Source organism: Oryctolagus cuniculus, chromosome 16 (genome assembly GCF_964237555.1).
Source record: "Oryctolagus cuniculus chromosome 16, mOryCun1.1, whole genome shotgun sequence".
NCBI classification, from domain to species: domain Eukaryota; kingdom Metazoa; phylum Chordata; class Mammalia; order Lagomorpha; family Leporidae; genus Oryctolagus; species Oryctolagus cuniculus.
Genome location: NC_091447.1, coordinates 7,616,489 through 7,642,020, shown reverse-complemented (window position 1 = coordinate 7,642,020; position 25,532 = coordinate 7,616,489). Strand labels below are relative to the sequence as shown.

The 25,532-nt window shown below is 40.4% G+C and overlaps 1 long non-coding RNA gene across 1 annotated transcript; it reads left to right on the top strand.

Moving 5' to 3' along the window:
• The first annotated feature begins 1,754 nt into the window (after window positions 1-1,754).
• Window positions 1,755-14,391, top strand: LOC127487328 (uncharacterized). Its single transcript, XR_007914099.2, has 4 exons — window positions 1,755-1,862; window positions 2,382-2,475; window positions 7,524-7,560; window positions 14,265-14,391. It is a non-coding gene; the product is annotated as an uncharacterized lncRNA (long non-coding RNA).
• The last annotated feature ends 11,141 nt before the right edge of the window (window positions 14,392-25,532 follow it).

Genomic DNA, 25,532 nt, shown 5'->3' with positions numbered 1-25,532 from the left:
TCACTGTCTATAACTCTGTCAAATAAAAAAAAAAATTAAAAAAATTAAAAGAACCCTGCATCAGGTGTTTTGACACCGCAACACAAAAACAGACTAATACAATGCTAAAATAGAAACCCTTGCTTTTATTGCAGTAAAATACAATGAGCAAATATTCTGTGCATATAAGTGATGCATTTGGAAGGAGGCGTCTGCAGTCACTGAGCAACACTTCTCGGACACAAAATATCCCAAGAGGCCTCGGAGGCACATTTAGGATTGACAGTCCTGGAGAGTGCACGTGGGGCCTGGGGTGGCTGATGTCCTGCTTAAGTAGTCTCTAGCCTTGAAGAATATTCAGAAGGTCATGGATGGGTGGCTCCAGAGCACTTGTTTCAGAGGGAAGGCACAGTTGTGCTAAAGGCTTTGGACAATCAGTAGTCACTTTCCATGGGAAATAACTGTTGCATGGGTAGACATCCACTCAGGACTCAGGGTCAGAGTGTGCTAGCACAGCACAGCAGAGGTCAAGTTCCTGAGACCCAAAGGCCAGAACACACAGCCTGTGAGGAAGGAGAACTTTGCAAACCTCTTAGTAAGCCTAGCTGTGAGTGGCAGCCTCAAGCATTGCCTTGACACCATTTGGGATGCTCATATCTGGCATATGTATTCCCCTTGTAACATTTAAGCTTATTGCATGTTGACTGCTCTGATGCAGACAAAAATCTCAGCTTTAGTTTCAGATATCTTAGGTGCAAATGTCGAATTGGAGGAACAATCACCATGACCTTGACAAAGGCCAACACTGCCTTTGCCAGCTGCTGACAAGGACTTCTTCTTCAAGCTTATGTCCTAATGGGAGTCATGTGCACATGAAAGTCAACTCAGGTTTCCCGCTGGAAATTTGAAAATTTTAATTGAAAGTGTGATTCAGACTTGACATTTAATATTTTGTCTAATGCTTTGTGTCATTGCATCATGTTATGAAAATGAAACCCAAGGTTGGAATTGTGGTGCAGTGGTTATGCCATGGCCTGCAATGTAGGCTTCCCGGATGAGCAGTGGTTTAAGTGCTGGCTGCTCCGCTTCCAATCCAGCTCCCTGCCAATGTGCCTGGGAAAGCAGTAGAAAATGGCCCAAGTGCTTGGTTCCTGCTGTCCACATGGGGGACCTGGATGGAGTTTCTGGCATTTAGCTTCAGCCTGCCCCAGGCCTGGCTGTTATAAACATTTGGGGAGTGAACCAGCAGATGAAAGATCTCATTTTCTCTGTCTCATTGTAACTCTGCCTTTCAAATAAAGAAGTAAAAAACTTTTCTAAAAAAGGAAAATATAATGCTTTTTTTCCCAGTTTTATAGACAGTCTTAAATCCTCTGGTTTCATCCAAGCTAGACAATATAATTTCTGGGTATGCTATGTCCAAAACAGCACAAGGAAGCCTAGTAACAGCATATTGGCTACTTATGTTTCTTTTCTAGTATCAGCTCTTGGTAATTTATGGATCCATGTTGTTCATCTCACTCTACTTACTCATAAGTTAAAGTGTCTTTATCTTCTGAGAAATTATAAACAATGAAAGAGGCTTTAAGGACTAACCTGCACAATATAATGAACTACCCATGCATCTATAAATTATCAGCATTTAGAAGTGACATATGATGCAAAACTATCTAGAATTATCTATTAAATGCTCTCCCAGGAGCTTGGCCCTTGGATCGATGGGGGCCACTATTGTAGACACTTACTTTTCTCCATTACAGAGATGTCTCCAGAGGTCTCTGATTTGTCTATCCAGTTTCATGCTTGCCTCATGCCTTCCCCTTGTAATCTGATTAGAGAGAGTCTCCAGATGCTGTTCTCAAATGCCTTAAAAGAAATTTCAGGTATAGCCTTCATATATTTTTCTTTCGTAAAATTTATTTTATTTATTGAAAAGCAGGGAGGGGGGAGAGCAAGAGCGAGGACTCCCGTTTGCTGGTTCACTTCCTAGATACTTGCAACATCCGGGGCCAGACCAGATTAAAGCCAGGGGCCAGGAACACAATTCAGATTCCCTACATGAGAATCAGGGATTGACAGACTTCAGGTATTACTGCTGTCTCCCAGCGTCTGTATTAGCAAGAAGGTGGAATTGGGAGCAGACTGGAACTTGAATCTAAGGATTCCAATATGGAATGAGGGTGTCCCAAGCAACATCTTAACTGCTCCACCCAACACCTACCCTAGTCTTTCTTACTTTGTATTAATTATAGGGTCCATGAATACTGTAATTTATTGACCAGTGGATATATGAGTGTACTTCAAAATTTTTTGTGGGAAAGTAGAGTTAAAAGTTAAGTTTATTGTGGTACAAAAAATTCAAATTACTTTCTTTCCTTTCTGCCTCCACTGCTGCCATCTAGGTGCACACCACAGTAGTGTTGGATAACAGCCCTGGTCACCATGATCCAGTTGCTTTGTGCTCCTTGTTCTTTCTCAACCACTGAACCATACCAGGTAAGCCTGTTCACATCCATCATACCCCAGCTCAGATGTCACTTCTCCCAAGAGTCTTTTCTGACTATTCCTCTCCAATAGCATCCCATTCAAATACTCACTCAACCTTCTACATCTCTTATAACCCGTGGTTCTTTATTTTTACCCATGTGTGCATTGAAGTGCATTTCGTTATGAAAATACACATGCTCTATATCTTATTTCACCACTGTATTTGCAACAAGCAATCAATGACTAACATGAATTAAAATAGGTTATTCATACATAAGAATTAAAGAGAGTTATATAAGAGTTAAGATGTAAGCACCAACAAGAAAATGAGTTTCCATCTCAAGCATATCATTGCTACCAAGTACAAAGGACCCAAGTGTAACAGGAAATCTCTTCTCTAGCAACTACCTACCTCATCTGTCTGCCTCACTTTCCCTCCTAGGCACCAGAGCCACGTTTGTGTCAGAACAAAATCTAACTGGGCAGCACTTCAGCCAAATCTTTGTTACAAAATCTTTCATTGTGCAAAGTATTTTTTTTTTACCTAGAATAAAATTGCTCATTTAGTTGACACTCCTGATCTCCAGCAAAGAGGCAAGAGCAAAGAGAGGTTGTTGACATAGCTATTCACCTGAATAGCAAAAATACTAGCTGAAGTATTTTTGAGTGCTCCTGACTCCCACAAGTCTGAGTCTTGAATTGGATGGAAAGGATTTAGGAGTTTGGTACCTTGCATTTGAAAGATTACCAAGATCTTGCTTGAAAGATACCAAACTACCTTAATCCCTAATGCAAAGTATCATGCAAGATTTCACTCCTCCTTTTAAATTAGTCATGCATGCCCCTCCAATCTTCCTTTTCTATAAATCTTAGATGGGTGAGATACATCCACAGAACACATACACTAGATTAAGTAACAAGTCCTTCCAAAGCCACATTAGCTGTGCATTAACGTCTTGTTCATGTACACTATGCTTGAGCAACTTTAGTGTGTTTGTATCAGAATCCCCCCGGCAGAGCTTTGCTTTTGATCTATGAGCTATTAGAAGCCCTGTTACTACAGATGAAAGGAGTTAGAAAGTTCTATATCATAACGCTCCGCCATCAGTAATTCACAGAGCAGGTAATTTGCAATGACTTGCCAAGCCTTTGATTGCACCGGGTTTATGGCTATTAGCAGTTTCCCCTTTCAAATTTGTATGGTTCCATACTTCCTTTTTGACCTCTTTTTCATCATTTATGGTCCAATTTGGTAGTGAAAAAACATAACTGCTTGCTTAGTGCATGGCTGTCATTCAAACTCCAGTGACTTACTGAGCACTTTGACATTTGTGATGATGAAAAAAACATTGAGCAGGTGCACAGAACACTAACCAGGTTCCTGAAACAATGCTTTATGGGATTCCCAATGTACCTCTGGGCCATAAACCGATTCAGACTTGATTTTCTCTATCAATTTAATCTCAGTCTTCAAATTCTCATTCTAAGCAGGAGGCAACATTTTCACTAAAATTGAAGTTAAACAAAATATCCAGTAATAATGTTAATATAGGACCTTGTAGGAACAATTGTAAGGGCAGCGATGGCTTGCCACTAAAATAATATCAAAGTAGAGCTCATATGTCTACTTTGAAGTCGTGCAATTAGTGGTACTACTTGATACTGGACTATATAAAATTTAAGCCCTATAAAATGTCTTCAGCGATGAAAACTTACAGCTAAGTGGCATGATTCAACCCCTTTGCTGAATTGTATGTACACCACGTGAAAGAAACATCATGTTCTTATGGGGGGAGGCTTTTCTTTGCACATTAAAATTGGTCATCTGTTGTACAGGTGTGCAGCACATCTTGGTCTGGGAGATGTGGAGACCTGCAAAATTCAACACAGTCCAGGTCTCCAATTAGTGTGTTTGGGGAAGCATTCAAAGTCACTTCCATTGAACACTGGGAAACAATTGGCTCATGATTTCCCAGTTACCAGCGCCCAGCTCTGGGTTCTGTTAGACCTCACAGAATCCATCACTCAAGGCTCAGAACACTTCCAATTTAAAGTGGTAAAAAAAAATGTCACACGCAGGCACAGTCTCACACATACTCAACCATGAAACACAGATTGTTGTCAAGATCATCTACTTCCTGCCATTATTCTCGTCTAAAAAGTAAACGCCTTGTCCATTTTGGAAAACACACAAACCTTGCACTTTAATCTTCTGGATATTTAACACAACCAGAAGCTCATTTGGAAAAATTCTGAGCCTAGAATAGGCAATTTTGCATGGTTTGAGGTTCGTCAGTAGTGGTACAAATTAGAGAGCATAGAGAATGAAGAAATCCTGTGTTGTTCTGGCCGTTCCTGGTAGGGTAACTAAGCAAAGTAGGAAGACGTGGCCACAGACTCCTATTTGCTGGATACTAGTTATGTGGATTAAATGCATTTGCATATCCAAAGGAGGTGAGGGCAAACCCCCACCCCCACCCCCACCCCCATGAGGAGGAGTGGCTTGCTTATACAGATGATTTGGCACAGGAAATTGTGTATGTTCCTTTCAGCCACTGTTGTGCACATTCGGGGCTCCCAGCTGAGTTCACTGTTGCAAAGCAGCCATCGCCGCAGTGTTTCACGCTACCTAGTGAAATGCAAGGTAGCAACAGCTTAGCCTGTACTTAGCGCCTTGCTCTTCCATTTCATACTCAACGCACTGACCATGAGCGCATACCTTTCACCCTCCTCCTGGCCAAATGTGCTAGGGAGAGAGCAGCACCGTGCATGAGCCCAAGACAGGAAGTTCAATTTAAAAACAGGGCAATGATGATGCTTTATGAGTTTTACAGAGAGGGCAAGAAATTTTATATCTGCTGCGTCCCTCAGGCTGGTTGTAATTTCAGTGTCTAGGGAAACTGTTCCTGAGAAATTATTGATCTTGACTTTTACCAGGCCTGCAGTAAAGCAAAGGTAACAAATAATATCATGCTTGCATTATGGTGAAAAAAATATAATATTCACAGTCACGGCTGTAAGCTGGGACCAAACCTGGGTGTGTTGAACCCAAACCCCAAAACTTCCTGACTTTTTCAGCCTCATGTAATATTTTTGTTTAGCTTTACTGATGTGAGTTTTAGGTTAGTTTGCTGGTACTTCCTGCTTACCTGTCTTACTATTGTGTCAGGTCTTACCTAGAAACACATGCTTGTTTCTGTCTATGTGCTGACAAGTACTCAAATGCATCACTCCCTACTTATTGCAACCTCTGCCTCTGCTTTCATCTTTTCAAAGATTTTGCGTGATCCTTTGGTCCAGGTTATTTAGGAAAATGAATGAACCGACATGGTAAAACTTTATTCAAAATAATCCAAGCATCTCATTATAAAGGGCAAATATAAACTAAGGCCAGGAGAATAGGTGGAGACACTTTACTTAAATGGTACCAAGCTACTGCATTCTGTTTCTTTTCTTTAAAAAGTTCGCTGAACCTTGGCTACAATGATATATTTGCATTATAATGTGAGATATGAATGAATTCCTTCCAAAAGTGGAAATACCGAGGAAAACGGTCTCAGTTTATGAAATTACACTTAGCAGGTTTATTTGTTCTTTCTCAACTTGAAACCCACACGTTTTTATTAAGGCTATGGTTCATATTTCAAATAGCAAGAAATCTTCAGGTCTCTCCCCCTCCCAATTTTTCCCCCTCAAAATAAATCTACAAGGCACCTGGATTTAGAAGAACATCATAGATGGACCGTCCATTAACTCAGAAAAGCAGCAAACACTTCTATAGTAAAAATAAATCGCAAGTGTTATAATCGAAGAGGAGGCAACAGCCCGCATTGTTTATTGATCCATAAGGTTAAGATTAAAGCGAGATTCTTGCCTGTGTTTATCAACAGTTTTTTTTTTTTTTTTTTTTTTTTTTTTTTTTAAGCAGTAAGTGAACCTGGAATCCTACAAACCAATCAATAAAGTTTAAAAGCTTCAGTGAATCTAACCCATAACAGGTTCCTTGTTTGGCGAACACGCTCACGAAACACATGTGCCTTTAAGAGGTCTTGAAAGACTTTTACACCCATGCACCATTACCATTTCCAAAGGCCCTGCAGCATTACCAACCCAACATGTGCTGACTGTATATCACCGTGACCCTCTCACTAAAGCCCTTTTGACTGGAGTGCTTTTAATACCCACTTTCTCAGCTGAGTTCAGGAGTGATTTGTTTTACATGCCACATTAATCCTTTCCACATTTTCTGGATGAGGCAACCACAATTCCACTTGTGAGGTGTTTCTCAAACACAGTTATAGGAATAAAGCAGCAGGGTCCCAGACTTGACAACTTCCCTCCAGGCAGCTGACAAAGTGGGCTAGGGTGCCTTGGTTTAACTCTTCAAATGAGCAATTGTGCCTCAACCACCAGGGTGGGCCGGGTCTTTGGGCCAGAAGGAGGTCCCATTTATGGAAGGCAATTTACTCTCAATTAAAACACCATAGGGATCATCATAGAGCTAATGCCTTCTTGATACTAATGCATATTAGTACAATTAAAATAAAGAAGACATGGAAAAGAGCGGTAGAACCAAGACATAAAACACATCTCAGGGAAACCAAAGAAAGCTCACACATCACACCTTCCTCAGAGTAGGAAAAGAGGGCTTTTTCCCTAATAACTGGGCAATTAGTGTTCAAAGCACAGGCTTTTATTATGTGGTAATTTTACAGTTTTAACTTTAAAGGCAGCTTCCATACCCCCCAAATATATCCCAAGACCAATGAACTTCTGTTCCATGTATTTATGAACTTTTCTACATTTTTAATGTTCATTGAATGTAAGCAAAGTACATTTTCGAAATTTCAAGTTGTCAACAAGGCTAACTGATCGGCCAACCAATTGTTAAAAAAAATGTTTTTACATGTCAGCACTCGGCTGATTTTATTAACTTGTTGGTATTATGCTCCCAATTTTATGTGTTAAAATCTAACTGTACAAGCAACTCGAGGCTTAAAATCATGCCTTTATCCAGTCCTAATTTATTGTTCTTCCCTCATAAATTTTATTTGCAGCTTCAATGGTCTGAAGAAAGCAATAAATCAGAGTGAGGTGAGTTTTACATAGTTTAGATTGAGTTCCTTATTTTTGTTTGAAATTAATCCAATCCATACCTCCTGGTGTCATCGTCATGTGGCTAATCGTATGTCTCAGGGCAGGCGAAGGCTTGAGTCAAAGGGAGCTTTCTCTTTGGGGCAGGATATCAATCCCACATGCTCAAGTGATAAGTCCTTTACATAAATTACGTGGGGATTGATGTAATGTTTATAAGATACCGAGAGATCTGGAAGTGAAGAAAAGACTCTCCTTTGAATCTCTTGTCTCACATCGTCTTCCTAAAATATTCCGAAATATGATTTTAGCTGCTTTTGTGCAGAAGCCTGTTGGACAAGTGATGTATTGAGGTTTCGTTACCACTGTGGAAAACTGTTACTAGAATGTGCCTGGCAAACCGTGGTACTCGTTAAACGTTTGTCAAACGGATGATGAATTCCAACACACCTCATCTCATTCTAAACAACAGTGAGGTTATAAAGCAATGGCAGTAACAACCAACATGTATGTCACACTGAAATGCTTACAAAGAGAAGTTGTCTATATCACTCAATATTTAAATTCCTGGTGTTCTTTTAAATAGCACCAAGAACACATGACCAAGTGAAGGCAATAGTACACTGATTTGTAGTCTCTTTCCTCTTCTACACACACACACACACACACACACACTGCATTTATAAAATTAGTGAATACTCGATTGTAGAAAGCAGAATTCACAGACCATTTGCACAAGTGAAGCCAGATTATACATGCATTTAAGAGAAATCATTCATTTTAACATTACACAAATGTTCAAAACTTTAAAAACTGGATAGATAACTGTAAATCTATTTATGTTATAAAATTGATGGCCAAATTAGTTGTTGATGCTCTTGTCCCAATATCAGAATCATCTAAAATGACAGGACGCCTTTAAGGCAGAAAATGCTTGAAAAGGAAGTTGACTCCTGTTTTCAGTATCTTTAAAGGAAACTTTCTAGATCACTTACTTTTTCTAAATTTGTGTTTCTTCCACAGAATATAGAGTTCCTCAGCTGGCTTAGAATTGTTAAAAAAAAAACACACTATTTTTTACCCTGCTTGGACCTTTGTTCAGCTGAGTTTGGGTTCATATTTAGTTTTATCCACTGCAATTGCCCATTCCTCTCTTGCCATTGGGCATTTTTTCAATCTTAACAAAACCAAGTCCATATTATAGGCCTGCCGGCCAACATTCCAGGTAAATGAACGGTTTTAAAGAAAAATGGTGCTATTTTTCAAAGCCTGACGTTGAAAAAATACAAGTCCAGAACTGAGGCCTTTCAGTAATTTTTCCATGCCTATATGCTACGAGAAGCAAATAGTTACACAAATGAATACATCTGGGATTGTTTTCAAGCTGTTATTCCCCACCAGGGAAAATATGTAGAAATAAGGCTCAGTCTTTGTGCTGGGACTACAAAGGGGCCAGCCATCTTGATGCCTTTCCAGATCTTTTAATGATTTTCCTCATATTGTGTGGTGGCTTTACTGCCCTGTGCCGTACGTCTGCCCATCCACCGTCGGCAACCATTTATGTTGGGCGTGTTCCAATTTTCAAATCTGTTTTGTGGCATTTATAGCTTGCAGCTAATAAGGCCATTCAGTGTTTTTTAATATAAATATTACAAAATAAATTTTGCCATGGAAATCCAGAGGAAATGATTCAAAATTAAAAAGCAGCCTCACTAGAGAAGAGAGTTACCTTGCCTAGAAACGGTTGAGTGAGGGCGATTGTGGTTGAGAAGTGGTGTTTTGATTCCAAGAGATGCTGTAGCAGGCGCATGTGTGTCTGCATGTGGGGTAATGTGCCTGAATATGTTCACATTACACACGAGGGTCCCCCAAAGATGCATGGAAAATTCACATTTTCTCTTAACTCCATTCTTCCATGAACTATTTTAAGTACCTGCTTATATGTATACAAGTACATATAAAATACAATGTGACTCTGTGTGTAAGTTCAAAAAAAGCAGTCATCCAAATCTTACTTTGTCAAATCTGACTTTATAACAAAAAACCTCCAAGAATATGTATCTACCTCCTCATGTTATTTTCCATATCAGCTTGGATTTTAGTATACTTGAGATTTTTGAGAGTTTTTTTCCTTACTGTGATTTAATGTAACATGAAAATTAGGCTTCATAAGATGCTTTTTTTTAAGATTTATTTATTTATTTGAAAGTCATAGTTACACAGAGAGAGGAGAGGCAGAGAGAGAGAGAGAGGTCTTCCGTCTGATAGTTCACTCCCCAGATGGCCACAAAGGCCAGAGCTGCGCCGATCTGAAGCCAGGAGTCAGGAGCTTCTTCTGGGTCTCCCACATGGGTGAAGAGGCCCAAGCACCTGGGCCATTTTCTACTGCTTTCCCAGGCCATAGCAGAGAGCTGGATTGGAAGAGGAGCAGCCGGGACTAGAACCAGCGCCCATATGGGATACCAGCGCTTCAGGCCAGTTGTTAACCTGCTGCGCCACAGCGCCGGTCCCCATAAGATGCTTATTTAAGATGCTTATTTAATACTTCATGTCTGGGAAACTTGAAATCTCCAGAATTAAGTACAAATTAAACCAGAGAAAGTAGATATTATTATCAAGACAGTATTTTTTTTTCCTGAACATATATTCCAAGGGATCATGGTAAACATTTTTTTAAGTTTATCTGTTTGTATTTTCTGACTCCTTCATCTGCTGGTTCACTCCTCAGATGACCACAGCATCCAGTTAGGGCTGGGCCAGGCTAAAGCCATGAGTCCAGAAATCCATCTCAGTTTTTCTTGTGAGTGATGAGTGCCCAAGCACTTGAACCCTTTTCTAAGCAAGCTTTTATCACCTGTTTTCAGTGTGATATAATGTATATATTTAAAATATATTTCCTAACAACAAATACAGCCTAAATTTACAAAACCAAGATTTTTCATTTTTAAAAAAATTAGCTTCACAAATAAGCAATGTTTAGAAATTTTATTATAAGGCTGGTGCCGCGGCTCAATAGCCTAATCCTCCGCCTAGCGGTGCCGGCACCCCGGGTTCTAGTCCCGGTCGGGGCACCGGATTCTATCCCGGTTGCCCCTCTTCAAGGCCAGCTCTTTGCTGTGGCCCTGGAGTGCAGTGGAGGATGGCCAAGTGCTTGGGCCCTGCACCCCATGGGAGACCAGGAGAAGTACCTGGCTCCTGCCTTCGGATCAGCGCGGTGCACCGGCCGCAGAGTGCGGGCCGCAGCAGCCATTGGAGAGTGAAGCAACGGCAAAGGAAGACCTTTCTCTCTGTCTCTCTCACTCTCCACTCTGCCTGTCAAAAAAAAAAAAAAAAAAAAAAAAAAAAAGAAATTTTTATTATAGCCAAAGTCTGAAATAGATAAAATCTTCTGAAAACAATTAATCTTCTTTGTTAATATCCTCAGGAATTCCAGACTCAATGTCCTAATATCTTAAAGGAACAGAGTTTCTCTAAAGAGAATTTAAGCTCTGGTTGTTCAAGAGTGTACAGATGATACATACAGTGGAGGAAGGGTGGAGTAAAAATAATGCCACCCATCTATTTCTACCTTCAGGATTCTATGAAAGATAAAATTCTCAGCCACAACCTACAGAGGTGAGGATGAAAAATCTGGCCATTGAGAACCATTTTTACGTTATTAAATGATAAAACAAAACTGATTTTAAGATCTAGGAATTATGGCCGGCACCGTGGCTCAATAGGCTAATCCTCCGCCTTGCGGTGCCGGCACCCCGGGTCTAGTCCCGGTCAGGGCGCCGGATTCTGTCCCGCTTGCCCCTCTTCCAGGCCAGCTCTCTGCTGTGGCCCGGGAGTGCAGTGGAGGATGGCCCAAGTGCTTGGGCCCTGCACCCGCATGGGAGACCAGGAGAAGCACCTGGTTCCTGGCTTTGTTGGAGGGTGAACCAACGGCAAAGGAAGACCTTTCTCTCTGTTCTCTCTGTCTCTCTCTCTCACTGTCCACTCTGCCTGTCAAAAAAAAAAAAAAAAAAAAAAAAAAAAAAGATCTAGGAATTAGAGACCGGTGCTTAAGCCTCTGCCTGCAGTGCCAACATCCCCTATGGGCATCAATTCAAGTCCTGGCTCCTTCACTTCGAATCCCGGTCCTTGCTATTGGCGTGGGAAAGTAGCAGCAGATGACTCAAGTGCTTGGGGCCCTGCAACCATGTGGGAGACCCAGATGAAGCTCCTGGTTCTTGGCCTCAGATCCATCCAGCTCCATTGCTGTGGCCATCTGGGGAATGAACCAGTGGATGGAAGACCTCTCTCTTTCTGCTTCTGTCTGTAATTCTGCCTCTCAAATAAATAAATATTTAAGAAATGATATGGAGATTTTTTTAAAGATTTATTTATTTGAAAGTCAGAGTTACACACAGAGAGCAGAGGGAGAGAGAGAGAGAGAGAGAGAGATTGAGAGAGAGGTTTTCCATCTGCTGGTTCACTCCCCAACTGGCCACAATGGCCAGAGCTGCACTGATCTGAAGCCAGGAGCTAGGAGCTTCTTCTGGGTCTCCCATGCAGGTGCAGGGGCCCAAGTACTTGGGGCATTATCTACTGCCTTCCCAGGCCATAACAGAGAACTGGATTGAAAGTGGAGCAGCTGGGACTTGAATGGGTACCCGTATGGGTTGCCGGCACTGCAGGAGGCGGCTTTACCCCTTACGCCACAGTGCTGGCCCCCCGATATAGGAATTAATGACAGTATTTACGGTGGATAGGGCTACACAGAGAGAAACTGCGTTCTCTGACAGTAATCTGGGGCCATGCCCACCTGTTGACATCAGCTACAGTAGTGCTATGGTGTGTGCGGATAGATCTTTGAGCTCTGGGATATTCGCACTGTAACAAACATGGCATTGAATTAAAAGATATTCACAGGTATTAGATTAACTTCCGTTTCTTTTATTGCAAAGGCAGCATGTTTAATTTTACCCTTCACATTCAGTATAATGTTTGTGTGGGCAGGCCAACTAAAATGTAGGCAGTTTTGAATGACCATAGGTAATATATTCTTATTTTTCTGATTTGAACAGTCAACAAATGCTCGTTGATCAGGAGGAGAGCAGAGATTTAGGGAACTCCTTCCATCTCAGCCCTCAAACATAAGAAAGATTATACAATTACCTGACAACAGATTGATGTATACTATTTCTGACTTTTCACACATATGCACTAACAGAGCATACATCAATAGTTCATACAATCATTATACAAATAACACTACTACTGTTAACTTACAAAAACTAGATGCAATGTTAAGCCCTGTCTTGCAGTTTCTTCTTTAATAAGTCCCAGGCCACTTCTTCTGCCATACTTAGAGATGTGTTCTAAGATGTTAGAATGGCAAAATGCTCCTTTGATAAATAAGCAGATCATACTATAAGTATCTCCAAATATGTATGTATTTCCAAATATTTATATATATTATAACTTGTTTCCAAATATTAAATACTAGAAATAATTCTTCAGTGAGTGTTCTCATTAACATTTTTGTCCATTCGGCTTATATAGCTATGGAATAAAGTTTAAAATTCTTGTTATTATCTCCATGAATATGCATACTACACAATTCAAAGATGCTACTGAAAGCCTTACCCAATGGTAATAATTGTCATTGCAAGAAAATCTTCAGAGGATGCCTGTCTGATCATTTTTATACCTACATAGGTGTTTTCACAACTTCTATTTTTCTATTGTTTTTAATTTTAAAATAATATGAATAGTACATACTCATACAAAAAAATTCTAAAAATATGGAACTATATAAAATAAGGGTAACAAGGTAACATCCACTGTTCTTTGCTCTTTCCACACCAACATTCAGATACTGATACCATGCCCGTTTCCATCATGCATTCTGTGGATTTCACGTCATTTCTGCTTGGACATGATTTCTTAATGTAAATACCATTTGTAAGTCATATATAGTCATATTCTATTTTTTATTCTGCAGCATTCTTTCTTTTTGCAAGTGTCTCCTATGTATCTTACTGTGTTATTTGTGATGGCTGAATTCTATTAGCACATATGCTAATTTGTTTAATCTCTCCTCCATTGAACAGTATTTATGTTGTTTTAAGACTTTTCATGTCACAAAAGATACTCCATACAGAAATATTGGCCACCTGTGTGTTTGTGAAGAATAAATATGTAGAATTGAAATCGAGGGTTGGGTCCAACGCTCTGGCACAGTAGATTAATGCCCTGGCCTGAAGCACCAGCATCCCATACGGGCGCCGGTTTAAGACCTGGCTGCTTCACTTCCAATCCAACTCTGCTGTGGCCTGAGAAAGCAGTAGAAGATGGCTCAAGTCCTTGGGCCCCTGCACCCGTGTGGGAGACACAGAAGAAGCTCCTGGCTCCTGGCTTCGGATCGGTGCAGCTCTGGCCATTGTGGCCAGTTGGGGAGTGAACCATCGGATGGAAGACTCTCTCCCTCTCTCTGCCTCTCCTCTCTCTTTTTTTTACTCTGACTTTCAAATCAATAAATAAATCTTTTAAAAAAAAATAAAAATAGAAATCAGAGGGTCAAATAATGGAAATTTTGATAAATGGTGCTAGGTTGCCTTAGTAATAACTTGAAAATATCCACCAAACATAGAGCCACAATGTTTCACTCCCCAATGTTTCTGTATTGATAATTTTGCAGTATTGCTGACATGAATATTGTGATCTTATGTTTTTAGGTCATTGCATGCCTTCAGTTCAAGAGATCAGCTAAATTTTATTCTGGACTTGGTAATGGATATTGGATTTTATCATATGATTATTCACTAACAGTAAGATTAATGTGCCATTTTCATTACTTTATCTATTAATATAGTGACTTAAGCTGGCGCCGTGGCTCAATAGGCTAATCCTCTGCCTTGCGGCGCCGGCACACCGGGTTCTAGTCCCGGTCGGGGCGCCGGATTCTGTCCCGGTTGCCCCTCTTCCAGGCCAGCTCTCTGCTGTGGCCAGGGAGTGCAGTGGAGGATGGCCCAAGTGCTTGGGCCCTGCACCCCATGGGAGACCAGGATAAACACCTGGCTCCTGCCTTCAGATCAGCGCAGTGCGCTGGCTGCGGCGGCCATTGGAGGGTGAACCAATGGCAAAAAGGAAGACCTTTCTCTCTGTCTCTCTCACTCTCCACTCTGCCTGTCAAAAATAAATAAATAAATAAATAAAAATAAAAAATCTATTAATATAGTGACTATTAACAGGCTTTATATGGGAGACACTTCTAGGGTATTTTAAAAAACTAGTGGACTCTTATGTGCATTACTTTATTATGTTTGTATAGTATGTTTCATTGCAATGTGATAATATTTGTTGTACAAATTTTACTTAATATAATAATTATATTTCAATATATTCAATAATATAATAATTATAACTCAATATAACTTAAGTTTAATATAAATTATATTGAATAACTTAAGTTACGTGGTAATTTTCTTTTTTGTATGTTATATTAAAAATCCACAATATAAGCTTCTTTTGTCCATTGAAACATTTTCATGGCAAAGGATTTTTATTGCTGCTTTTAAGGATTTCTACAGATTTACCAAAGAAATTCTGATTTAGCTCTTTAAAAACAGCTTTACAAATTTTTATAGTTATTTTCCCATTAGATTTTATATAACTTCAGTAAGCATGGTAATTTATACTTTCTATAAAATAATCAATTGATCTTAGTTCCAAAATATTATTAAGCTGAATTTTGTTAGAACTTTATTTATTCTGTGAACTTGTTATGTTTAATGTGTTCTTATTCTTTTTCTGTTTTTCTTCATAATTCTAATTAACACTTTTTCCATGATGCTGTGCTACTCCAAAGGACCATATTTTTTGGTATTCAATTAGATTTTTTAAAAATAATTAGCTCTTTTTTCATTTTACTAAATATTCACTTTAATCTCAGGTTTTATTTTATGGGTTCCTTTAAATTTATTCCCAGCTTCTACAAACAAAGCTAAGCTAAAAGACTTTCTCCTTTCTAGATTTGATATAGAAGCATTAGTCCTAATTTTAAAAAGTATCAAAATATAGGAAATAAATACAAATTCACCAAATGTATAAAAACACAAAGAAAAAAAATCTTAAAAAATTGCTTATCCAGCTCTGTAGGTATGAACTATACTAAGGTTTATGTCTTCATACTATTTAACATAAAGTTGGTCATATATACATATTGTTTTTTTATGGTGTTTTTTAGAACATATTGTCTCATTATTTTTCCCATGTCTTTAAATTGTGGTCACCACCACCAACACCACTTTTTCTAATTATTATCACAATTATGAGATTCATTACGATTTACTTCTCTGCTATTAATATTCTATTGGTGGGGCTGGTGTTGTGGCTCAGCGGGTAAAGCCGTCGGCTGCAGTGCGGACATCCCGTATGGGCGCTGGTTCGAGTCCCGGCTGCTCCACTTCCGATCCAGCTCTCTGCTATGGCCTGGGAAAGCAGTAGAAGATGGCCCAAGTCCTTGGGCCTCTGCACCATGTAGGAGACCTGGAAGAAGCTCCTGGCTTCTGATCGGTACAGCTCCAGCCATTGTGGCCAACTGGAGAATGAACCAATGGATGAAAGGCCCTCGCCCCTCTACCTCTTCTTCTGTGTAACTCTGACTTTCAAATAAATAAAAAAATCTTAAAAAATATTCTATTGGTGGACATTAGAGTTACAATATAGAAGAAAAAATTCATTGAGAGAAGAGCCAGGTACCATGTTGGGTCCCTTGGTAGTAGGGGTGAATGACACCAGTCTTCAAGGAGAGAGAGGGTTTACACTACACAGTAGATTTGGTTCTGCAGGTTTTCAGTGGGCCATCATGTGGAGAGTGATGGATATTCTCATTTCCTCCTCCACCACCTGGTTTAGATGTCTTTAGCCCTTGTGGCTCTCTTGGTCCAAATCACTGTCCAGGTTGGGTGACCTGATGTTTGGGAAAAGAGGCAATTTGCTAGGAATGAATCATGTAGTCCTGAGAATACACACAGCGGGAACAATTTCTCAGTCAAAGGGGAAAAGCAGTATAAAGATGGTTCCAATGATGGGCCTAGGAAAAGTAATTGAGAAAGTAACTGGTTGGCATTAATCAGAGATAGAATTTGAAAATCTAAGCAGTGCTACATATCGGAGGGAGGAGGGTGCTATTAGGACAAATCATGGAGCTCTGTGTTGGTAGGGAAGAACATAGTAAATATTATTGGCACTGAAAGTATAACATAAAGAAAACAAGAAATAAAATCTCAAAGAAGTGGCTTGAGTGACACGGAGACTAAGATTAAGAGAATTAAAAGTTATCCTCAGGGCAGGCATTTGGCACGGCAGTTAGGTCACTACGTGGTTCAAATGCTGGCTAATCTGCTTGCCATTCAGCTGCCTGTTAATGCAGATGCAGGAAGTAGCGGATGCTGGCTTGAGGACTTGGGTCTCTGCCATCCAGGTAGGAGACCCAGATGGAGTTTTTGGCTCTTGATTCAGTCCCTGTCTCTTCCTCTTTCTGAGTTTCAAGTAAAATAAAAATTAATAGATGAAAATTTAAATTACCTTATAATTAGAAAAAAAATGAAACAAATAGAATATTTGTATGACAGATATGCCACCAAACTGAGAACAGAAAAATGACCCTAGGGTTCTCAGCAAAACCTTGAATGTGTTGGATCTTTGTTGACCCCAAAAATATAGAAGAGACATACTACTTTGTGTTATTTAAGTTAAAAGTAATTTTTATTTAATGCACTCATGTATGCATGTGTATGCATAATAGAGTCAAATAAATGTGTTGCTTTGGTATTTTTTTTAAAAAAAAACATAAGTTGAGAATATTTTAATTATGAACTATGTCTCAGAGTTTTAGCCATCATGATAAGGTTTGCTTGACTAGGGCGATAGGGTCCTGGGCTGGGATACTTTTGAGTTTGCCCTCCCTAATTTGAAATATGGTCTCCGCTTTGGTCAAGGGAAATCAGCTGCTCTCAGTAGATAGAATTTGTCTGCACATAAGATCAGCATTATTATTGACATAAATCATACCATATCCTCCAAAATGGTGCAATGATAGCTTTCAGGTTTGCTATAAATTTCCAAGTGACCATAAGATGGAATGATCCAATCTGTATTTCACACAGATTTATACGAGGTTATGGCTCAGAGTATATTTAAGTAAATGTGCTTCCTCCCCAGGTGAGAAGTAAGCACTATTTTTATGCACTGATTTCCACAGTCCACATCACAATCTCTGTGTGGCTCTATGATAACAAGCAGTGTCCCATCCACATGTGATGACTTGGACTGACACCATCATCTCTTAATTAGGTCACCTTGAGCACCTCCCTATTGCCTAGGCGACCTATTAGGCCGTCCACACACTCACTCGGAGCCTAATCCCAAGAATATGTTCCACAGGCTTTGAGGTACTCAAGGCGTTGAAGCAAGTGCTGACAAAGGTACCTGTCTCCTTTGAAGTTCTTCTGCGGAAATCACAGCCAGTGACCAAATGATTTGAAAAGATTAAATTGTCCGTATTTTATGGTGTTCTGAAACAGCAGGGTGGAATGCTGGGCCGGCTGCCAGACACTCGGCACCCAGGCTTTCATGTTTGGCTGCCAGACTTGAGTCACTTGGGGGCAGAAGTGGTGCCATTTTGGGTAGCAGAAGTGAAGTGTTTGAGCTTTAATGCTTTGGTGAGTGAATGACTCCTGTATACTTTATAGGCACACAGAATACAAGCGGATTTTTAAAAGTTTGTGGAAAATAGAATTAAAGCTGGATGTGTTTGGAGGTCAAAAATGTTGAAAACCAGTGGATAGTATTTTCATGATATCCATGATTATGCATGATCCTTTTCTCTGGCTCTGTCAAAAACTAGGATGTGTATTTAGCCATTCTATTTATAATAAGACCTACACACACACACACACACGCATATATATTAAAGGAACAGATTTAAAAATAACATGGTGTGAAAATTATCAATGAGTAAAAGGACTGTGTCTCCACTCAGTACAGCAATGTACTCTATGATAGTTAATGCTGGAAGTATTTTCTTCTCTAAACTCCACCACCATCTTTGTGGACACCTGGATGGTGGGGTGAGATGGTTTCACAGACTTTGCAGGGCACTGTGTGGGGCCCACAGTGAGCCACTGCCTTACATTCAAAACTCACAGTTCAACCAAGGAGACTATGGGCCCACAGGAAAAACTTCACTAATACTACAAATGGATTACAAATATAAGAGTAGTATAAAGAAGTCTAAAACAGGTGTATATTCAAGGACATGACAAATGGTTAGAGAAAGATAGAACTGGGGAGTTTTGTAAAAGAGAAGTGTCTTAGTCCATTTTACATGGCTAAAACAAAATATTGGAAGCTAGGTAAGTTATAAAGAAAAATGGTGATTCAGCCAGAGCTTCAGAGGCTAGAAGTCCAAGGTGTAGCAGGTGGCATCATGTGGTCAGCCTTGATGAGGGCCTTCCAGCTGCTTGATGGCAGGGCAGATGGCATTACCTGGTGGGAGCTCCTGTCGAAGAGATGACACAGAGAGGAAGAAGAGATCAAGGAAGGACCAGGCTGCCTTTCTTACAGCAGCACATTCTCTTGGCCACTATTTCAGTTCCCTGAGACCTAACCTACTCCTTGAGAATTAAACCTTTCATGAGGGTGGTCACTGCCAAATCAGCCAATCATCTCCAACTGGCCCCACATCTTAAGGACCCAGACACCCCTCCTGTCACCACACAAGGGACCGAGCTTCCAGCATATGGAGCTTTTTGGGCATATCCAAACCACTGCAAGGAGCCACAATCTTTAAAAAAACAAAACAAAACAAAAATTAGTTGTGAAGGTCTTTGGGGAGAAGGCAGAGTATTTATTACCTGGAGCTTCCAGAGTATTGGGGCTTTCCCTAGATGTGGAAAGAAGAGAGTGTGCTACGGAATCCTACAGAAATGATTTCCATGGAAAGAGGAAACAAGGATTGGTAGTCTAGAGGGCACCATGATCGACTGGAATGTTGCCTTTTATTTTAAAGAGCTAAGAAGACAATAAGGTGGGAGAACCATGTTGGGTGTTGATTGTAGCAGACTGGAATTGCTGATCTTAATAGCATGAATTGAATCCTTCTGGAGATAGGGCAAGAAGGCAGGCAGGGTCACGCCAGGTGAGCACAGCATTGCCTGGAGACCCAGGTGGCCCTGCATAGGCTGGAAGGAAGGGAGGTTTGCCTGGAGGCAGGCTATTCCTTGAGGGAAGGCTTTAAGACACAAGTGGACTGAAGCAGAATTAACAGAACTTGGTAACTGACCCTATCGGGAGCAAAGCAACACCAGTGGACTGGTGGCGTGTGCCAATGACAAAACAACTTGTATCAGCAAATAATTTTATGAGAGTTTGAGTGTCCATGCAGATAACACTCACCATTTTCCAGTCTTGTCTTGGAAATACAATCACTGATGTAGAAGAGATGAGAGAAGCAATGACTGGATGTAGGGAGATTGGAGAGTGGAGTGTGGTGAGTGATAAAGTCCCTTCTGTTTGAGTTCAAAGGAAACCCAACAAAAATAGTTGGGGAAAAAATCTTATCCCGTGTTTCATGACGTAATAGAATGGGTTCCATGGAAGGGATAAGACAGGGTATCTTTCTTGCCCATTTCAATCGGGCTGTCTTTAAATTAAAATCAACTGGCAAACTTTTCATCTTTTTTTCCTCATTTTGGAGGCCTCATTTTGTTTCAATGCTAAACAACACTTGAGCTCACTGCATAGTTCTCTCTATGCCTTCCTTCAAAGCACAGAGCTGGTCTGTGTCACTCCTTTCCCTGGGGGATGTTGCAAGACAGAGCACAGAAGCCTCATGATGTAGACTCTTACTACAGTCGATGTTGGGACATTGTGTGCTGGGATCCAGTACAACGCTGTAAGACAGGGGTTGTGCCTTTGGGAAGTTCTCGCTCCAGCCCCAAGAAGCACACGACCTGAGAAGACTGCATTGTTTCTGGCAGTAGAGCCGAAGTCACATGAATGGGCAGTTTTGAGCAGAAAAACTGAAAAATGCTGAAAGACCATTTTTAACCTTAGGTCAATGTATCTGAGGTATGGCATTGTGGCCCCGTGGGTTAAGCAGCAGCTTGCAAAGCCGGCATCTCATATCAGAGCACAGGTTGCAATCCCAGCTGTTCTGCTTCCAATCCAGCTTCCTGCTAATGTGCCTGGGAATGCAGCAGAAGATGGCCCAAGTGCTTGGTTCCCTGCCACTCATGTGGAAGACCTGGATAGAATTCTTTGCTCCTGGCTTCTTCAGCCTGGCCCAGTCCTGGCTGTTGAGGCCATCTGGGGAGTGAACAAGTGGATGGAAATTCTCTGTCTCTCCTTCTGTCTTTCACTCTGCTTTTTAAGTAAATAAATAAATCTTTTTTTGAAAAAGAAGTTGAGACTCTCCTCCAGCAAGTGATTGCTGATTGTGTACATTTAAAAAAATTGACATTCTTTGCCTTATGTTCAGACTAGGCCATCTGAAATACATTTTTCTTTGTATAAAAAATTTATCTATTTGAAAGGAAGAGCAACAGAGAGAAAGAGAGAGAAAGAGAGAGAGGAGAAAGAGAGAGATGCATAGAGAGATATTCCATCCTCTGATTCACTCCCCAAACCTTTACCCACAATAGCCAGATTTAAGCCAGGCTGCCACAAGATGCCCAGAACCATATCTTGTCCTACACATGATGAGCAGACACCCAGGCCCAGGGACAGGACCATCATCCTCTGCTCCCCAGGTGCATTAGCAGGAAAGCTGGATTGCAAGTGGAGGAACCAGGATTTGCACACGCAGTTTGATGCACAATGTAGGCATCCCAGTTAATGACTTACCTTCTGCATAACACATTGTCCCACCCCTCTTAATCCTTTGTAAAGACAACTGAATATAAGCTATGAATTCAACAACGACATAACCATAAAACATGGCCTTTTTCCGTTCTGTGAAAAATGTTAATTGTTACATCTTAAATTCAAGAAGGCTTGTGGAATCCATGTCTCCATTTTATAAATCATTCACTGCCTCTTTTGATTGCTCTGTGTTATTTCTAAGTGACTAATAAAATTTGTCTTGCATTGTAATTGAGATCTTAACCACATTGGGAAAATTTGCATATGTCTTGTTGTTTGAAGTGCTGTTGAAATCTTGCCAGAAGTGGTCCTAGTCAAGCCTGAAATGCTGTTATTGTTTTTTTTTTTTTTTTTTTTTTTTTGCATTAGTGTCTAAGTAATCTGCATTTCTGATAACTTCAATAAGCCTCATGACTGTCAAGATTTTTCCTGTGCTTTTATTTTCCCTTAAATTATTTCTGACAATTTTGGTTTTCATTTAACAAGTAAGTAGCTTCCATTCTCGGGATGTTACTTAATAGACACCACATGTACAGGGCTATAAATAAACAACACTTCTTGTAAAATAGGTTAATAATACAGTGCAAATATTGTTGCTACAGTCCTGTATGATATATACCAGAGCAAACTGGTTTTGTAGCAATGATCTGAATTTTCTAAAAACCAGCAGGATCCATCACGTCTCAGGTGGGAATTAACATAACTCAAACTTGTGTGAACCTTCCTTGGAGGAAGGCAGCATTAGAAAATGGGCTGTGGCAACTGTTTACTTCAAATGCTACCAAATACATCAAATGCTACTAACCAGAGGGAATGCTTAGGAGACCAGTTTGCATGACCATGTTGGAAAATTAGAGTAAACTTCTATGATGTTAACAAAATTGGAAGGGCCTTACATATAATTCTTGCTAGACACCACCCTTTTCTTTCTAGATTTCTCCAGATAACTCCAGAAAGTCTATCCAGATCTGTGATCTACATGTGGTTCCCTACAATGATAGGTTCTTGGTGTATCAAATTTAAAAATGGCTTTTTAGCCTTGTGCTTTGGAGAATTACAAGCAAAGTGTGATGAAATTTACCTCTTAGGGATTTCTTTCTTTGGCACTACTAGCTCAAAAGGAAGCAGAGAAGGAAGCTAAGCTATTACGTGACCTGCTTCAGGGTGGGAAGCTCTAAGATTTGGGCTAGAAAAGAAAGACCGGGGAAGGGTGATTGTAAAGAGAGCACAGGAAAGGCCTGACTCAAAGTTGTAGAGGCCAGAAACAATCATTTGTGCACAGAGGCTGTAAGGAGACTGACTTTATCAAACCAATAGTCCATGCTAGTTAAACTCAGGTGTTTTTAAAAAATATTTATTTTTAATTTCCACTTTACTTGAAAGGCAGGAAATGGGGGGGGGGGTGGAGAGAGGGAGGGAGAGAGACAGGGACAAAGATCTCTCACCTACTGCTTCACTCCCCAAATGTCCATAAAAGTTGGACTGAGCCAGGCCAATGCCAGAAGCCTAGAACTTGTCTTTCCCATATGGGTGGCAAAGACCCAGCCATATAGGCTTGAAATATCATCTGTTGCTTCCCAAGGCTGCATTAGCAGGAAGCTGGAGTTAGTAGGGCTAGAACTCAAACGTAGGCCCTTCGATAAGAGATGCTGGTGCCTTGTTCACTGTCCCAAACGCTACCCTGCTCCTTGCCATGCTGCTTATGCTAACATTGAAAGTTGGAAAACTTAGCATTAGACAATCAATACCCACAAACAAAAATTTCAGGAATTTCAGCAAAACATTGATTTTTAAACTGTATTTCCCAGGTCGCTTTATAATTTCTGTTTAATTGATGGTACGTGAATGAAAGAATATGAAAGAATATTCTTCATATGGAAGAATCATTTAGCACTGATGCATATTTAAATCTGCACTAGGCATCAACATCACCCCTGAAGCTTCAATGTACAGAGATTTTACAGTATCTGATGGCTGTGTAGGAACTCAGATCTGAGGATTGCCTTCATTTACTTTCAATTGTTGTCAGATTGTCTCCCTGCATACTTTTCTTTAAAGGTTTATTTATGTGAAAGGCAGAGAGGCAGAGAGAGAGAGAGAGAGAGAGAGAGAGAGAGAGAGAGAATCTCTGTCAGCTGGTTAGCTCCCCAGAATGCCACAATAGCTGGAACTGGGCTAATCTGAAGTCAGGAGCCAGGAGCATCATTAGGGTCTCCCATGTGGGTGCAAGGGCCCAAGCACTTGGGCCATCTTTGGTTGCTTTCCCAGGTGCATTAGCAGGAAGCTGGGTGGGATATGGAGCTGCCAGGACTTGAATCAAGGCCCATATGGAATGCCAGGGCTGCTGCTTTATCCACTGTGCCATGGTGCCGGTCCCTCCCTGTGTACTCTTTAGTTAACATAACTTCAGTATTTGTGGAATAAAAACAGGAAGTGGCTTTTTCATATAAGGAATCACATTAAGCATAATGCAGTGCTGCCTGCTTCTGTCAGCTCAGGTTACCGGGGAACAAAATTCCATGGATTGGGTGGCTTAAACAACAGATGCTTAGTTTTCTCAGGCTTCTGGAGGCTGGCCATCTGATCCAGGGTCAGGTTCTGGTGAGGGCCCTCTTCCTGGGGTGCAGACAGTTACCTTCTTTCTATGTCTTCACAAGGCAAGGGAAGAGAGCTCAAGCTGTCTGGGCTTTCTTCATTAGGGCACTAATGCACTCAGGAGAGAGTGAAACGACTCCATGTACACCTGGATGCGGCAGAAGCCTCCCCTCCCTAAAGTCATCTCAGTGGAGCTTCAGCATGGGAAGCTGTGGGGACATAACAACAGTCCACGGCATTGACATCTGTGCCTCACTTGACAAATGCAGGGCTCTCTCATGTATGCTTGAGAGTTTTAATTGTTTTATTTCTTTTAGAAAAATTTATTTTTATTTTATTTGAAAGGCAAAGTTACACACAGAGAGGGAGAGAGAGATAGAGATGATAGAGATGAAATAGATGATATAGAGATAGAGAGAGATGATAGAAATAGAGAGATAGAGAGAGATAAAGATATACAGATAGAGAAATCTTCCACCTGATTGCTCACTCCCCAAATGGCCACAACGGGTCTGGGATGGGTCTAAGTTAAGAGCCCGGAATTTCATCGAGGTCTCCCATGTGGGTGCCAGGGACCCAAGTCCTGGAGGCACCACCTGTGGCTTCCCCGGGTGTGCACCAGCAGGAAGAGGAATCAGAAGCAGAGGAACCAGGACTCAAACTGGCAGGGGATGTGGCCATCCTAAGAGTATCCCAAATACCTGCCTAGGGAGAAGGCTCTTAATACTTTACAGTTTGGGTGCTTTGTTATGCACTGTGTCAGCACACTTTACTATAGAAGGAATGTTTTCTCTATTTGGTTATAAAGGTTTTTATAAGTTATAAGTGATTGTTGTTTAGTTCATTTCCTATATGTAAGAACAAAATCCTGTGTTTTTTTTTCCTTATTGTATTAATGTAATTCAATGCATTGATTGGTTTCTGAATGATGAGCCAACTCAACTTTACTGGAATAATCTCCCCTGACTGGAATACTTTACTGTTTTCTTATTTTACAAGATTTGCTTTGGGTACTTTTTCCTTAAAATGTTCACATTGTGGTTCATGTTACATTACTCCTTGTTTTGTGGCTCAGTGTGTGGTCACAATTTGTAAAATAGTCCAGATTTATTTTTCAATTTTTCCTTTTTGTTAATTTTTGTCTCATAAAATTGAAGCTATATAATTAGGTATTTAGAATTATCATGTCTTTTTAGTCAATTGAAATTTTTATTGCTAGGAAATGTTCCTTTTATCTACACTAATACCTTGGTATTATAATATTACCACTGTAGCTTATTTTTTTGTTTATTATTTCAGATTTTCTTTAATCTATTAACTGTTTTCTTCTAAATATTTTGTTAGTTGTATATATATATATTTTTTTTTTTTTTGACAGGCAGAGTGGACAGTGAGAGAGAGAGACAGAGAGAAAGGTCTTCCTTTGCCATTGGTTCACCCTCCAATGGCCACCGCCGCACTGTGGCCGTCGCACCGTGCTG